At 44.0% G+C, this 17,340-nt stretch overlaps 1 protein-coding gene and 1 long non-coding RNA gene across 4 annotated transcripts in view; one reads left to right on the top strand and one right to left on the bottom strand.

Annotated features, from left to right (window-relative positions):
- Window positions 1–17,340, bottom strand: part of LOC137525027 (uncharacterized) — a 301,925-nt gene that overhangs the window by 157,914 nt on the left and 126,671 nt on the right. The gene's annotated exons all lie outside the window — the stretch shown is intronic.
- Window positions 16,960–17,340, top strand: part of LOC137525028 (uncharacterized) — a 44,177-nt gene continuing 43,796 nt past the window's right edge. The window contains exon 1 of the long non-coding RNA XR_011022845.1: window positions 16,960–17,031. This is a non-coding gene — a long non-coding RNA (uncharacterized lncRNA). The remainder of the gene's footprint in view (window positions 17,032–17,340) is intronic.

Below are 17,340 nucleotides of genomic sequence, written 5' to 3'. Positions count from 1 at the left end.
AAATTCATTATATTTCTATATATATACACATTTGTGGTTATTGAGGTAAGCCACCTCCCCCTTCCACTCTTTTATTTGTTTTTAGCTTCGTTTTATACACTCCTAGGCGCCTCTTACTCCCTTTTTGTTTTGACTGTACTGTGTGTTGAACTACTTGTGTATCTATGCTCCCCACTATTGATGGTTTTGTACTCTATACTCCTCTATGAAAGATGTCCGCACTATATAAATAAAAAATAGCCATAATAAAAAAACATGCTTCTCAGGGCCAGAAAAACATTCATGCCTGGAGTTGGGCTTTAAATAATAATAATGCTGCCTCAGAAATCGTAATTGTCCCTGGATCTGTATCAACAAATCCTGCTAGTTTATATTATGGCAGGATCAGTGAGCTTTTCCTGCATGTATAATTCACAACCATCTGCTGCAAATACTACTTCACTATTTAAACATTTTCCTCTATCTAGAATTTCACTAAACTGGCAGGGAAAAGGCATTCTCAGCTACAAAAATACACTCTTTTTTTTTTTTATTTCCTTATTTTCCGAGCCAACCGTGTACTTAAAAATAGAAGATCAAGCATACCTGAGGTCGTGTTAAAGGACGCTGAGATCTTCTTTCATATTCTGTACTGCGGATTCACTAATTAAAAGGAATGTAGGGATGCGTATCGCGTGCAGGAAATGCAGGAGGGGTGAAGCCGATATAAGTCTAAAAGATAAATACCGTCCTGAATTGGGCGCCAAATGAAAACGGAAAAATATCTACAGTGCTTATGACGATAGTAAAGCATTTGTAAATGTTACCAAAATTTTACTACAGCTAAACCTAACCCTACTCTCGCACAGGACCTACCTCCTCTGACGCCTAACCCTAACCCCCCCTTCCTTCCTGACGCCTAACCCAAACCTGAAGTAAAAAAAAACGTATGATATCATGAATTGTGTGTGTAATACGGATAAGCAATCTATATATATAATAGGCTAAGTGCCTCAACCTTCAAGCAAGAAGAAGAAGTAGCGCCCTGCCCCCAGGGCTGGTCCAAGCAAGAAGAAGGGGCTGGTCCAATCAAGAAGAAGATGTAGTGCCATATCAAACCAAGGGCGAAGAGGGATAATTTGCATATTCAGTAGCAGTGCATTGTGGGTAACCACAAATGTTCACTTGTAGCTGAATTATTGCAGATTTGCTTCTGTTTTAAGAAGGGAAATTACACCAAGCTTTGCTTTTTTTAGTAGGAGGGCTTTTTGGTCCCTTTTATGCCCCTATACATTCTTAGTAGTTTGGGTCACCCTGAGCTTCTTGGGTACTCTGTTGTACTGGTCCAATCCCTATCTCATACAGACATATCAATCCTTGCCATGTACTGATGAGGACCAAAAGTCCAAAACAGACTGTCACATGTGGGTTGGATATGGCTGTGTAAAATTTAAAACTATAGGCTTGCTATACACCAGTGGTTCTGGATGCTTGCTTGGCTTGCTAAGGGTGAAAAGGGGTAATTTGCATATTTAATAGCAGTGCATTGTGAGTAACCACAAATGTTCACTTATAGCTGAATTATTGTAGATTTCCTTCTGTTTTAAGAAGGCAAATTACACCAAGCTTTGCTTTTTTAGTAGGAGGGCTTTTTGGTCCCTTTTATCCCCCTATACATTCTGAGTGGGTTGGGTCAACCTGAGCTGCTTAATTACTCTGTTGTACTGGTCCAAGCCCTATCTCATACAGCTGTATCAATCCCTGCCATGTACTGATGAGGACCAAAAGTCTGAAATAGGCTGTCTACATGTGGGTTTGATATGACTGTGTAAAATGTAAAGCTATATGCTTGCTATACACCAGCGGTTCTGGATGCTTGCTTGGCCTACCAAGGGGGAAAAGGGATAATTTGCATATTTAGTAGCAGTGCATTGTGGGTAACCACAAATGTTCACTTATAGCTGAATTATTGCAGATTTGCTTCTGTTTTAAGAAGGCAAATTACACCAATACAGTGGTGGCATTGCAGGAAGTGACGACAGTGGAACGCACGCTGGAACGCGGAAGAGGTGAGTCATCCCCGCCTGCTGCCTCTTACTAATAGTGGCGGCTGCTGCTGAGCTTAAGCAGGAGGGGGGAGCGCTCATGGGAGACCCAGGTGAGGGAGGGAGGGAGGGTCCTGCTGAGCTTAAGCTGGAGGGGGAGCACACATGGGGGACGCAGGTGATGGAGGGGTTTTTTGCTAGCTTAAGCTGCAGGGGGAGTGCACATGGGGGACCCAGGTGAGGGGGGGGGGGGGTCTGCTGAGCTTAAGCTGGAGTGCACATGGGGGACCCAGGTGAGGGAGGGGGAGTCCTGCTGAGCTTAAGCTGGAGGGGGAGCACACATGGGGGACCGCCGCTGTGCCCAATACCCCCTTCCTGCCCTCCACCCCCTTATGCGGCGTATGCTACGCCGCGGGTCGGCTAGTATAACATAAGTAGCAAAGAAAAGAATCACATATTTTTATTTTCAGTTATATAGTTTTTTTGTTGTTAGTTTTTTATAACAATGCCTCACACTGTCACAGATGCAGTTTTAAAACTCAATTCTGTGTTTTAAGGTAGCCATACACTGGTCGATTTGCCATCAGATTCAACCAACAGATAGATGCCTCTCTGATCTAATCAGAGAGGGATCGTATGGCTGCCTTTACTGCAAACAGATTGTGAATCAATTTCAGCCTGCAACCGATTCACCATCTGTTGAGCTGCTGCTGTCGCCTGTCCCCCTCCACCCCGCATACATTACCTGAAGACTGGTCCCGGGCATCTTCTCCGCATCACAGCATCCGCCTATAACTTTCTGTCACCCCAGTGACAGCGTAAGTTCCAATAGAGCGCCCTCTATTTGTACTTCCGCTACCACTGCAGTAAGTTATACACGGTTGCCATGATGCGGAAGGTGATGCGGAGAAGATGCCAGCCGGGAGCCGGGAGGTGATGCGGAGAAGATGTCGGGAGCCAGCTTCAGGTAATGTATACCTGCGTCGATCGTATGCCGCTAGCGATGCGCTCCCTACCCGCGGGCGACCGCCGGTAATTTCCCGCACTGAGCGATCGACGGGACCGATCTATTTCGGGACGAAATCGATCGAAATTTAGCGTTTAGCGTGAACGATGTGACAGCGGACGAGATACCAGTGATCGAATCTGCTGTCGATCGGCGGGTAATCGGCCTAGTGTATGGCCAGCTTTAAGCTATAAAACAAAACAGACATAACGACCCTTTGAACTTTCCTGCAGTAAAATCTTATCTCAAGCTGTCTCTCACTGTTTAAATGCTTCAGAAAACAGGATTGCATTCGACTTAGTGGGTGAATAGCTCAGAGACGCTCTTATGCATAGCTATCAACTGAAGTTTTTTTAACTCTTCCTGTACTGGAAAACAATCTGAGACTCATATCTGTGCTACTAAAGTTCTATTTCTTAGCTGTACTACACATACAATTCATTATCCCGCAAGTTTATTTTTGCTTCAGGTTTGGTTTCCTGGTGCCTAACCCTATATCAGGAGTATCAGGAGGGTTTTATGCCCACGCCTATATGACAGGGTTACTAAGGTTGGAGAACACTGGAGAAAGCAAATGGTATAACAAAGCCTGCCTGGATCTTATTTGTAAATGTCTGCTGATTGGTGGAAACATTTAAGGACCTCCTGTGGGTCATGTCAAAACTGAAAGCATAGTAAATTAGTTGGGGGGGGGAATAAAAACATAGAGAGAAAATTCCTTCAATTACACCTGAAGTAGGGAGAGAAGAAAAGTTAGATACTTAGCTCATTAGTTGGTACCAGTAGTTGAACCATCAGCTTCCTGAACCCTCGTAGAGTCCACCGCACCAGTGCAAGGTCCCTCTTCTCTTCCGGCCGCACTCCCAGCCACAGGAGTGGACTGTGCGAGTAAGGTCCGTGCATGCCTGGTAGAACAAAGTCACATCTACATGGCTATTTCCTCCATGCAGGAGCGCATCTTTCTACTGGTGCGTGCGTAGAACTTACTGACGCCTGCCCAGTTTGGATTTGCTTGTCCACAACCTAGTGTGCAAACAAAAAGGTAAAGAAGAACCCTGCGCTGAAACGTGGGGCTGTAGGAGGATCTGAGAAGCCTCTGTGCCATCGAGAGGCTTCCTACTACTGAGGCAAGTATCTAACTTTTTTTTTGTTGAGTGCCCTTTCACACTGGGGCGTGTAAGTGTAATTTTATTAATTCCAGGCTGTACTGATTTATTAAATATTAACTTTTAAAGTCTTTGCTGTGGATGCTCTATGTGATTATAAAAGCACAAGCTCTAATTCCCTATTATAATTATGTAATAATAATAACATGGTGGACATAAGACTATGACTGTGGTTGGGATTGGATTATGAGCTCCCCCACAGGGACAATTAGTGACGTGATTATGTACTCTTCCAAGTGCTGCAGAAGATATCAGTACTATATAAATACATAATAACAATGATAATAAGCAGCTGCTGGTTGAAAATGTCCCATGACTAGAATATCTATGGAGAACTGGACAAAAATTTTATAGATATTCTTCCTAGTTACAAAAAAAAAAAAAATACTGTCCAATCCCATACAAGCCTGATACTTTTTACGAAGCTCTAACCAATAAATCTTGCCTTTTCTTAACAATCGCCTAGAGTCTAGAGCAGTGGTCTCAACCTCCATCATGTAAGGGGCCAAAATCTAAAACATACAGTAATCTAAATCACGAGCCAAATTGTTTATTAAAAAAGTGGACCTGAACTTTTGCACAGGACAGAAGGAAAACAGAGAAATGCACCCTGTAAGTATTTAGAGAGTTTAGCCTGTGTAATTCCCCCTCATTTATGTCAAATCACAAGTTGTAATTTGATCTCTCCCTTGTGTCACATGACTGCTATGGCAGAGATGGCAGATAAATTCATTTGAAAGCACAGGATTATAACAATATGTCTGCTTCCATGACTCAGGAAGTAGAAACAGTGTAGAGTTATTTTAGGAATTGTATCATCTGTAGCAAATAAATGTTTTTTGTCTAGAAGTTATTATGCTGTTGTGCATCTTTTAAAATTGAAAAATATACGTTCATAGTCTGCTTCATATAACAAAGTATAATTTATTGACTACTTGTAACAACAAACCCCTACAAAAAACCCCCCATTATAAACAGACACACGGCGGTGTCATACGTGCCCATAGTGCACACGGACGGCTGTATACACGCAGTCGCTCACACCACACACACACAAATCATTGACCAATGTCACTCAATTGTCCAATCGGCCTGATCTGGGCTTAAGTTGTACTAGCTGATAGTGCGCACAACGATGGCTGCTGTGTCTTGTTACTGTGTGAGTTCAGGCTGCAATAACAGACTTTAACAAGCCTCATAAAAAGCTCTGACCATATTTGGCACAAACAGTCTTATCACACGTAGCTTTGCCCAAGTGGGCTCTCACCACCACTTGAAAAATACACCACCGCTTCCCGCTAGACTGCAGGTTAGTTGTCAGGCAGTGCACTGCTATGCGTAATTCAATCCGTTTGTTTAATTCTCCACCACGCACTGAACCATGGCAAACTGGGCAAGTTTGGAGCGGCTGGGCAACGTCCTCCACGACTAGTATCGCCCACCAATCAGAGCTTCATCAGGTATCTTTTAGAGCAGAGAGGACGTTCTGAGTTAAGGTCCAATTTAAGATTTAGCAATTATTCAACAGTCTCAAACTAAGAGGCATAACTATAGCGACCTTGAGGGCACCGCTTCTCCCCCTTCTGCAGAATAGTGCAGTGGATAAGTATAATAGTTACCTGCTCCAGTGCTGCTTCAGGTCTCTTCTGTTCTATGCAGCATAGCATACCTCTGGCTTCAAATGCATGTCACGTGATCGAGAGCTGGAGGTATGAAAGCACATAGAGTGCTGCTGCTGGGAGGAACAGAAGAGACCCCACACAGTGCTGGAGCAGGTTAATATTACACTGCACAGGTAGGTAGATGGTGTGGGTGTTTGTGTGTGTAGGTGTGAGTGTGTTTTTACCAACCACATGGGGAGGTTTGGATCCCAGGAGGGGACCACATGCTAATTTCGCTAAGGGGTCCCTTGGTTTGTTGCTGCGCTCAAACTCAAACTGACAATGGCCTCAATTCACTAAGATCATGCTGGAGATAATAAGGCAAGAGAAAACTTACCTCCACACAGTGAGAGAGTTATCTTATCTCTTCATTCCTTAAGTTAACTCCTCTGTAGTTAATTTACCCCCTCTGTAGTTAATTTACCTCCTCTGTAGTTATTTTCACATGCAGCTAATTAACAGCCTGTCTTTAACTCTGGAGTTATTTTAAGGATTGGAGAGTTAACTTAAAGACAGAAGAGTTAACTTTAGGTTTGCCTGAGGTAAAATGTTTCCAGAATACCACATGCCTTATCGCCATGGTAACAACTCTAGAAACGTTATTAAAGACAGGAGATAAGCTTAGTGAATTGAGGCCAATGTTTCAACTAGAAATGCCATTATCAGTGTGCTTCTCTGCATGGGAAGGCAGTGTGCTGTTCTCTTACTGCTTACAATGATGCATATTTGAAGCTCTTGAGGGCCACATAAAATGGCAATGAGGGCCGCATTCAACCCACGGGCCTTTCATTTGACACCTGTGCTCTAAAGTCTGACAACCCCCCCACCCCACAATCTTAGCTCTGCATGATATCTCCGACTGTGAAAACTGTTGAAAGTTACTCAGTAGGCACCCCCTCATCTGTGAATCCACCTGTTCTGCTCAAGTGAATGAATGAATGAATGAATAAATGAATGAATGAATGAATGAATGAATGAATGAATGAATGAATGAATGAATGAATAGGTTGAAAAGGAACACCACTGGGTGGGCCGGGTGCTAACAATTTTCACTTTTAAAGGTGCGTACACACGTCCAACTGTACGCCTGATTGTCGTTTGGATCAGTCGTTTGAACGACTTGTCAGGCAAACAACAAGTCGTTTAAACGTCACGTACACACGTCCAAACAAACCGGCCATCAAACTAATTTATATGTCACCTGACAGACTGGACGTCGTTCGTCCAACTCTCTTTGTCTAACTCTCTTTGACTTATTAGTTGGTCAAACGACCTGCTGGTCATTTGTACACATGAACGGACCAGACATTCGTTTGAACGAGATTTGGTCCAACTGATCAGCCAAGCAGATCGGGCAAACCGGCTGCTCGACTGTGCGTACACACGTCCAACTTGTCCTTCAAATGACGAGCGACAAGTTGGTCGGAAAATCAGGACATGTGTATGTACATTAGGAATGGGACCAGTGACTTACGGAATCAACAAGTCTTTTCTATGACAATATTTGTTTATGTAAAACAACAAGAATCATTTCAAGCATTGCGATAATACACTTGCACATCATGTATCCACAGCATATTAATAGAAATATTTTAGTTCCAATTAATGTCAATTTAATGAGTATTAATTTTACGACCGTGGCCACCAATTTAATAGCACTTTTCAAATGGCCTTTGAAAATAAATCTGAAATGTGAAATGAAAAGTTAATGATCTATGAGCTAAACTCAAACAGTCTTGCCTTAAATCCAGCTCTGGGTGCCAATGAGCCATGGAGGGTTTCTATAAGACGGGTCATGTGACCATCAGAACTTTTTTTTTTACGAGACAGGAAAAAAAAAGTAGCTATTGTTTAGGTAACAATTTCAAGAACACTGAGCTTAATTGTCTCCCATTCCCACATGGGCTGACAAGCCTGGCGTAGCCGGAGGTGAGGCTGTGTTTTTTTAAGGAATCCTGCATACATCACTCCTTTCAAACTCCTGTTTCACAACCACGCATTGGATTAACCATTGAAGTCTCAAGAGCTGTGGGGGAAGGATTCCCATCATGCAAGAGGAAAAAGCCTTCTCACCCAGAACAAATGTAGAACTGCTTAATCAAGCTCACTGTTAGTTTTGATTTGATACTGTATCAATAGGCTAAAGCCTGCCATGCACTGGCAAACTTTTACCTGACTTGCTCAAAATACAGATCCCTCTGTAAATGAAATCTGATCAGAGAGGGATCTAGCACTGCCAAACACTGCACATCGATATTTAATAGATTTCATGGGGACATGGGGTATGGGCCCCGGGAGAACACAGAAGCACACAGAAGGGAGCACGCTGGCCAGACAGTGAGTGAGGGTGCACTAATAGCTTGGAGGAGAACTGGGGGAGCTCGTCTTATGCTGGGAATAGACGGTGCGTTTCTTCCTTATCAATCGAGCCGCTGATGGCTCGATTGATAATTTCCGACGTGTCCGATCACGCGGCGGATCGATTCCGCGCTCGATCCCCGTGGGCAGACAATGGAAGAAAACGAGCCGCTGATAAGGAAGTGCCTGCGGGGTCGGGCGGGAATCGATCCGGACAGCCGCGGGGATGCGGCGGGAGTCGATCTGGCGGCTAATCGAGCCGCCGGGTCGACTCGTGTATTCCCAGCATAAGATCCAGAATAGATTTGCCCCCTCCCCCTTTCCTGTCCGATCTGTAATGTCAATCTATTAAACCACTCAAGAACCACGGGCTTAAACACCCCTAAAGACCAGGCCATTTTTTAGAAAATGAGCCACTGCAGCTTTGAGGCCTTGCTGCAGGGCCACACAACTTAGCACACAAGTGCCTTTCTGCCCACCAACAGAGCTTTCTGTTGGTAGGAAATGATCGCTCCCCAAATGTTTATTTTTTTTAAATAAATATTTGATTATTTTCTAAATAAATTTCACCAGCCAATCACCGTGATCAGCTGTCGTAGGCATCAGCCTATGACAGCCGATCACTTCATTGTCTCCCAGAGGGACAGCCGTGTCACATGTATGTCCCCAGTACAGCGCTGCCATAGATTGCAGCGATGTACTATGTAAATTGATGGCCACTGGGAGACTGATGGCGAAGCGGAGCTCCGTCACCCAAGCGGAGATATGCGATCTCCTGCAAAACACGCCCCCAGGACTTTACGACAATCAGCGTTAAGCTGTCCTGGTAATCGATGGAAATGACAATCATGTTGGTGCACCGATCTTTAATGAATAAAGATGAAGTCCGGCACATCTTATAATCGCTCTTTCACTTTAATGAATAAATACTGGCATAAGTACTTATTCCAGTATTTATTTATTAAAGTGAAAGAGCAATTATAAGATGGTGCTGGACTTCATCTTTATTCATTGAAGATCAGGACTTTTGGCTGAAAGATCCTCTACTCCAGGCACATCAGAACGTTATCTTTACTGGAGTGCGAACTACTTCCACTACTTCAACGGTGCACCGATCTTTGGCAGATTCTATGACAGTAGCCTGAGTGTCCTGAGGAGGCGTGGAAACACGTGAAACAGCTGTCGACACAGGTGGTCTTTTTATATTGTTGTAATCTATGTCATGTTCAATAAAAGTATCCCAGAACCAAGTGCCGGAATCCGCTCTTCACATTTGATGTTGGATTCTATCACAGTGATCGAATCTACCACGGGAAAATCACATAGTGTATGGAGGCGTAACAACAAATCATGAGGCCCCCCAGAAAAACTTTGATGGAGCCCCCCAGTGTTCACACCCTTTCTCTTGTCTCCCCCTTGTGGCCCTCACAGCTTGGAAGTCCATTTTGCAAAGGTCATACAACAAGTGTGGACATCTTCACACCCATAACATCTGCAGCCACAAAAACACCTGATCTGCAGGATGGACCCCTGTATCAGAGGGAGTGGAGTGCTAGGTATGGACTTTCTTTACCCTTTCTCCAGAAAGAGAGTCATGTGGTGTAGCAGTTGTTTTCTTGCACCTTTTCCTGTTTTTTGGGGCAAACGTGCCCTGAAGAACTTCTATGATTCAGGTGGGCCTCCTCATAGAGTTCAGAGAATTCCTTCACCATAATTAGGTATTCCACACCAAAATAGAGAATGGTAGGAATTTTTAAAATAATATACGTACATTAAAAATTAAATAAAAGTATCAGTATGCTATAAAGTGCTGACAATATGCTGCCTGGACTTCTATTTGCTTCTTCTCTTGTGGTATCTAAAATAGCTTATAACAACACTTTATCGGCGCTGATAGGAGTTAGACAAATGGCCGCCGCTGAGAAAAGACAATGTCCAAAGTCCATAAATATAAATACAATAAAAAGCCAGTGCAGAACCCAGAGGTAAATTGATGTAGCATACATTCTCTAAGATTTCACCCCGGCAATGCTCAAACATTATAAGCTCCTGTAGTCACCATCATCCAAACAATAAGAGAGGCTTACCAGTTGCAAACAGCCCACATTATAAGGTTGTGCATCCTGCATTTCATGGCAGAAGAAACCGGCAGCAATCCACCAAGGATCCACTCGTCCAGCAGTCCCTCAGCCCGAATGGGTATGGTAACCGAGATGATAACACATAAAAACAAACGGCAACTCTAAGTGTAAACGGTTTATTTAAAAGCCAAACATAAGAAACTTACATGCGGGTCCCCAAGACATGGGAACCCAGGCAAAAGTTTTGCGCGTGTGCTGATCAACAGCAAATCACAGTTTGAAGCCTGTCTTCTTCCCAAAGGGAATAATTTTATGTTTTTATATGTTTGGCTTAAGGCCTACTAGTGCGCTTTCAGCAGCGAATTGGGATTGCCAATGATTACCGGCCATTCCAAATATCACTATGCCAATGAAAGTGGATGGAGGTGAGCCCACTGGAGCGATTGTGATTTGGACACATCGCAATCGTGGTGCCTACACCATTTATCTAGCAATCGGGATTCAATTTTAAGTATAGAATTGCCGCACAATTGCTTTTCAATCGCTATACATAGCAGCGAACAAACAGCTTACATAGAATCCTTTGCAGAACACTAATCACAATTGCTAGCAAAAAAAGAAGCTTAAAAAAACGCTGCTGAAATCGCTAGCAAAAACGCTGAGCAACTGCGATCACCAATCTGTACTGGGTCCCAGGCCTACTGGTTTGGTGCTCTGTCTCAAACCACCATGCCTCTAATTTACTAAAGGTTCTCAAGGGCTTCAGCTCATCAGTTAACCTTCGTGATCCGGGATACAGGAATCCTGGCCTAGTTTTATTAAAGATTGACTGCTATTAGCTGGAAAGGGTTCGAAACCCCCTCCTGGGATCCCACTGGGGACTACTGAAAGGCAAGTGAATTAGTAGTGTTGGTACAACTGCCGTTATTTGCACACATACACAGCGAGAATTTCTAATTCACAAATTTAGGTTACATTGGATTTATCTGGATTTATTAATATCCATTAATAAGGTAGAGTCCTGAATTAAAACACAAACATTTAAATATTTATTTTGTATTTTTTTTACCCAGCTGCACAAAAACACCACCTAGAACTACAGGCAGCGCAAAACCTCTCCATTAATAAAAATCAAGTGACAGACACAAAATACCTCAAGCCATGCATTATACATTAAATAATTCAAGGTCAGCAGTAACATGAACATAAGTTATGTGCAGCCATCTGTGGCACCCAGCCGTAGACCAGCATTGTGCATAATATACAAATTTAACTAATTAGCAAACCTTTCTTGCCTCCAACAGTCGTAAAAAGTGACAAGATTACAAAAACAACTATCGTTAACAATTAAAATAAATAAAAAACGGATAACACCCAGGCCATTTTATAAATACACCTGTGTTTATGTGGCGTTAAATAAAAATGTTGATTAAAAAAAATATAAAACAAATAAAAATGCAAATTAAATAACATTGTAATATTTTAATTAGACAACAACCATCATAAAAAAAAAGTGTTAAAAAAAAAAATAACCAGCCAAAAAAAAAAAACCTCTCAAACTTTTAAACACTCTGACTGTTATTCTCAACTTGATGTAGGAGAAGTTAAGAATTTTGGCCTCTGATCCGAAGACGGACGGAGAATTGAGAAGGCACGGAGAGGATAAAATTATACAAGATGGCGAATAGCTTGTTGTTTAGAGGGCAGGGGGGGAAAAAGAGACAGAGAAATGGAGGATATTGTTATATACACAAAGGGATAAATTTCAACAACTCAAACCAGCCAGCAGCTGCTGTACAAGCAAGACACACAAAAGAGTGGAGGAGATGAAGAGGGCAGTGCTAAGAGAGAGAGCAATGATCAGATGCTCTATATACACATCACTCCTCGCCCCCTCCTTCTCCTCTGGTTTCTGCCTATCAATCCACATTACCCTCCCGGCATCTAGCTGAAGAATTCTTTGGCAATGTTATGGCAAATTCTGGCAAAAGATCACTTTTATAGGTAGGCTTGCCTCACTTAACCCGTGAGATATTAAAATAGGTGGGTGCTGGATATGCAAAGCAGAGGGTGGGGTTAGGTTTTCTAGTCTACACCCCCTTAACCCTGGGCCATGGAGCTTTAAAGAAATAGGTATGAATGGGACATTTGGGGAGGTGGCGGAGGAGCCAAGCGGCAGCATTACCAGTCTTAGGTTACTGGCAGATGTTCTTGGCGTTGAGTTGCAAGACATATGGGATTTTCTTTCAAGAGAACTGAATTTACTCTTAAATAGGAGGCTGGCTTCCTGAAAGGGAGAAAAAAAACGAGCCTGAGAATCTGGAATTTACTACACAGAGGATGTGCGAGGAGGACATCCAGGGGAATAAAAGAACATCAATAAGGAGAACTATCAATCATTGTTTCCTATCAACGCAACGGTCCCTAGTTACTGTGCGCTTGTGACTATGGTCAGAACACTAGATTGTAAGCTCCATCGGATACTATGATGTACAACAGCTACTTAATACAGGCAAACAGCATGTACACTGGACATACAGTAACAAACGCCTGTCTGTTTATATAATCTACCTGTATGCAGGAGGGAAAAAAGGCAAATTATTTTCACAGGCGAACATTAAATCTGAAGAGCAGGAGACGCTTGGTAGCGGGGATCAGCAGGCGCACTAGGAAAATCAATGTTAGCCAAGCGGGATTAGCAAAGATGCATCTCTAGACCAAAGCATTACTATGGAAAATATGGAGAGTGCAGCAGAGATAGGGCACGTCCTACTAATTTATGTGTGTGCACACGGCAAGGACATACTAATAGGAACAAGCATGTACTGATCTATATATACACACATCACAGATGCAACCCCACAATTCCACCAACCCCCCCCCCCCCCAACCCCCCCCCCCCCCCCCCCCCAAAAAAAAGTGAAACATGCACCTATCAGTACAGCTTCCGTACAGAGTATGTTAAAGTGCAATAGTAAACAATAAACTCCAAGTAATGTCTCTGGTCACTTGACTGATTGATTGATTGATTACTTGATTGATTGATTGCTACAAATGTCTGTTTCTTGATACATATGCATGTTTGCACACTTGCCCAATCCCATGTAGGACATTTTCAGTGGCTATTTACATAAGATACATATACATGTGTGTGTGTGTGCGGCTGGGGCAGTTAGGAAATTAAAGAGTCGAGACAGGGTTAGGATTTTTATGAATGTGCCTGTGTGTACATAAATACACTCACTGAGCACTTTGGAAACTACAGGGTTAATGTGTAAGTATATATGTGTGTATATATATATATATATATATATATATATATATATATATATATATATATATATATATATATATATATAAGCTACTGGGCTACGAATGAGCATAGACATATATATAGTTTTTCCTGGTACACCAGGTACTCTGGCAGCTAAAGGGTTAAACACAAGTATGACACCCACCTTGAAAGGGTTACTTTAGTGTAACCCAGCCCCTTGCCAGCCTGCCAGGGAGGGAAGGGTTAAAGCTCTGTGCTGCCAGAGCAGAGGACGGAGACGTGTTGGGGAACTGGGCTCCTCTTACCTTCCCGGCTGGCACCTCTGGGAGGGGTGACTCCGGGGGCACCGAGCGAGCAGGCTGAGTCTCCCCCCAGTCAGCTAGCAGCGGATGAACAATGAATAGAGAGGGAAGCCAGCAGAGGCGGCAGCCAGCGTCCGGGGAGATCAGAGGCTGGAGGGGCACAGCCGGGGGCAGGCAGGGCTTCAGGCGATCACTAGGGGTGCTGGGAATGCCGGGGAGGTGCAGGGGGCACCCCTGGGAAACTTTCATGGGCACTACTAGAGAGCCGAGCTGACTATAAAGTGCTGCTGTCTCACCCGTGCCCCGCGTACCACTAGCAGTTCCTCTAAGCAGAGGGGGCTGGCTGCCCCCCAGCACTCCAGCAGAGAGGGAACCCCCTGTGTGTGCGCAGCCTGCTGGGACTGGGACACCCCCCTCCCTCCCCAGCTGAAAGTGAGATTAGGTCAGCGCACCCCTCTGGGGCTGTAGTTCATGGATCACTTACCTCTAGCCCAGCAGTGGCTTTGTGGGGGTCCCTCTTCCTGGGGGTGCCGGGGGAGAGGTGATGGAAGGTTATCTGCCGCTCTTCCCAGCCTCTTTTTGTGCGCTGTGTGTCTCCTCCAGCAGCGGTGGGAGAGGACAGAAAGGAAGAGGGTGTAATTGTGCTCCCTCTATGTGTGTGTGTCTGTTTAGTTCCTTGCAGCAGATTGAAGGAGATTCTTCTCAAGGTTTTTATTCAGCTTCACTTCAAGGCAAAGCTCCATGAACCAAAAGTGACGTCAGCCAACAAGCCTCTCTAACAATGAAACTTGCTGTTAACCAAGGAGCCTGCTAAAGAGGCGAAGGGGAAAAAATGTATATATGCCTTTTTTTTTTTCCTCCCTTTTTCTTTTTACCATTTCTTCCAAAGGCTGTCCAGGCACTGCATGATTACCAGCCAGCCATGCGACTCTTGCGATTGTCACTCGCGATGGTTGGACCGTGTAGTGGAGCACTTCTGATTGTCGATAGTCTTCATGATCGCATGAAGTTTGGCCTAGTGCACACCGGAGCGTTTCCGCTGCGGTTTGCGATCTGCTTGCGGGTGCGGATCTGCTAGGGTAATGCATTTCAATGGGGTGGTGCACACCAGAGCGGGAGGCGTTTTGCAGAAACGCATACTCCCGGGCTGCAGCAGATTTTGGATTGCGGATGCGTTTCTGCCTCAATGTTAAGTATAGGAAAAACGCAAACCGCTCTGAAAAACGGCACTTCAGAGCGGTTTGCCAGGCGTTTTTTGTTACAGTAGCTGTTCAGTAACAGCTTTACTGTAACAATACATGAAATCTACTACACCAAAAACGCTACACAAAACCGCAAAACGCTAGCTGAAACGCTGCAGAAAAATAAGAAAAAGCGTTTCAAAATCTGCTAGCATTTTGCGGATCTGCTAGCGGTTTTTGGTGTGCACCAGGCCTTAGAGTTTATCTTGGCTGCAGCTGCTACCTGAACGTTTCATTTCTGTTGAGAAAACAACACAAACCTTAAGGAGTGGCTTTAGTTTACAGCAATATGACTCTTGCGATTGTTGCTCGCAATTGTTGGGCCGTGTAGTGGAGCACTTCGGATTGTCGATAGTCACCATGATGAGACAAAGTGAGAGTTTGTCTTGGTTGCTGCTACTACCTAACCGTTTCATTCCTGTTGAGAAAAGAGTGCAAACCTTTTGGCTTAAAGTTGAGTCCACAAACGTGGCGTTAGTCACGCCAACAGGTAGATTTTATAAAGTCTTTTTCTTGCAGTAAAAATGACTGACAGCGGTCTATTGATTTTGAAAGTAAAGTTAATCAAGTGTCGGAAAATGACACAGCCAAGAAAGACAGAACGCCAGGTCCGCCAACAGATACAAGATAGAAACAAATATCTTTGGTTCCAAATATCTATCGGTAGTGAGAGTAGCCCCAAAGGCGGAGTAGAGGCCATTTTCATTCTGGGCCCCTTTGCTAAAGGATCTGTTTACAAATATAATCCAATGGTGGTGTAGTGTTTAGCACTTTCACCCAGGGCTGTGGAGTCGGTACAAAAATCTTCCGACTCCAACTCCTCAGTTTATGAAACTCCGACTCCGGGTAACCAAAATGGCCCCGACTCCTCGACAGTCGACTCCTTAGTCTAATATTTAACAGGGCTGTGGATTTTGTACAAAAATCACCCGACTCTGACTCCTCAGTTTATGAAACCACGACTCCGGGTGCCCAAAATTGCCCCGACTCATCGCCTCCGACTCCACAGCCCTGCTTTCACCTTGCAGCACTAGGTCCCAGGTTTCAAACCCAGCCAAGGCACTATCTGCATGGAGTTTGTAGACACGACATGTTTCGGGGTCACCCCCTTCCTCAAGTGTCACACTTGAGGAAGGGGGTGACCCCGAAACATGTCGTGTTTGCAACTTTTCCAATAAACGCAAGTTTATTATCGCCTGTGGAGTGCCGACCTCGATTCTTTGTTACTGTGAATCCACTACAATAACCTGAAAGAAAAGTGTTTAGTAAAAGTACTCTTGGTGACTCTTATCATAAGAAATATCTTCTCTTCCTAATCCAGCCAGCTGAAAACTGTTAATTTTTCAACACAGCACGTGTCACCTTAAACCCTCCCTTTTCATGCGTTGTGTTGTCAGCTGTTCTCAAGCTTGCTGTGGTAAGCACCGAACACACAGAGTAGCTGTTGTGTCTCTACACACAGAGTGCAGGCAGCATTACATATCAGAGGGGTTAAGGAGGAAGTTAGCAAAGAGGCTGGTCAGAGTTGCAGATCTGCCCTTACTATGTTCTAAATTCACAAAAGATCGGAGCTGGCTTGATTGGAGAAAGGAAAAGTTTCACAAGGTAAGAAACAGCAACAATACGTTTACTAAACACTTCAGAATACAGTAGTGGTTTTATATACTTGGATCCACAAGGTCTTTTTGCACGCCCACCCAGTTCAAAGTTCTGAGTCAATTCAGAGCAAGGGTACATGCTCTGTCTTCCCCCTTTGACCACACTCCTAAACGGCTGTGCAGAGCAGTCAAGGCCAGGAGCATTCTGGGTATGTACGGTTTGGATACATTTGTAACTGCTCCTGCCCAGGATGGCCAAGGCTCCTGCACACAGCCATGGGAAGCGCTCATGATTAGGGGGAGGGAGGGGAGGCCTCCAGGTAATTACACCTCATATATTAAATTTTAAGTTCAGGTGCGCTTTACATTTTAGATATAGCAATGATAAATGATTGTTGAGGGTGCATAGTAACTTCTATAGCTTAAACTTATTCTGGTTTCTGCAATCCTCACAGTAGCCTGATATGAATTTTTTTTTACGCTGTGAAATCTCTATTTACTGCAATGTTTCAACACACAAGGCATTTTTGGGCACGTACGAGACTTGGGTTCAGGATACAGCGGGTATGGCTCATCTTGCTACTGCACAAGTTCCCAGCAACGTTAAATACTATTCCCCCTCCAGGTCC

Source organism: Hyperolius riggenbachi, chromosome 7 (assembly GCF_040937935.1).
Source record: "Hyperolius riggenbachi isolate aHypRig1 chromosome 7, aHypRig1.pri, whole genome shotgun sequence".
Taxonomy (NCBI): domain Eukaryota; kingdom Metazoa; phylum Chordata; class Amphibia; order Anura; family Hyperoliidae; genus Hyperolius; species Hyperolius riggenbachi.
Note: the sequence above shows the minus strand (reverse complement) of the source record. Positions and strands in the feature narration are given on the sequence as shown.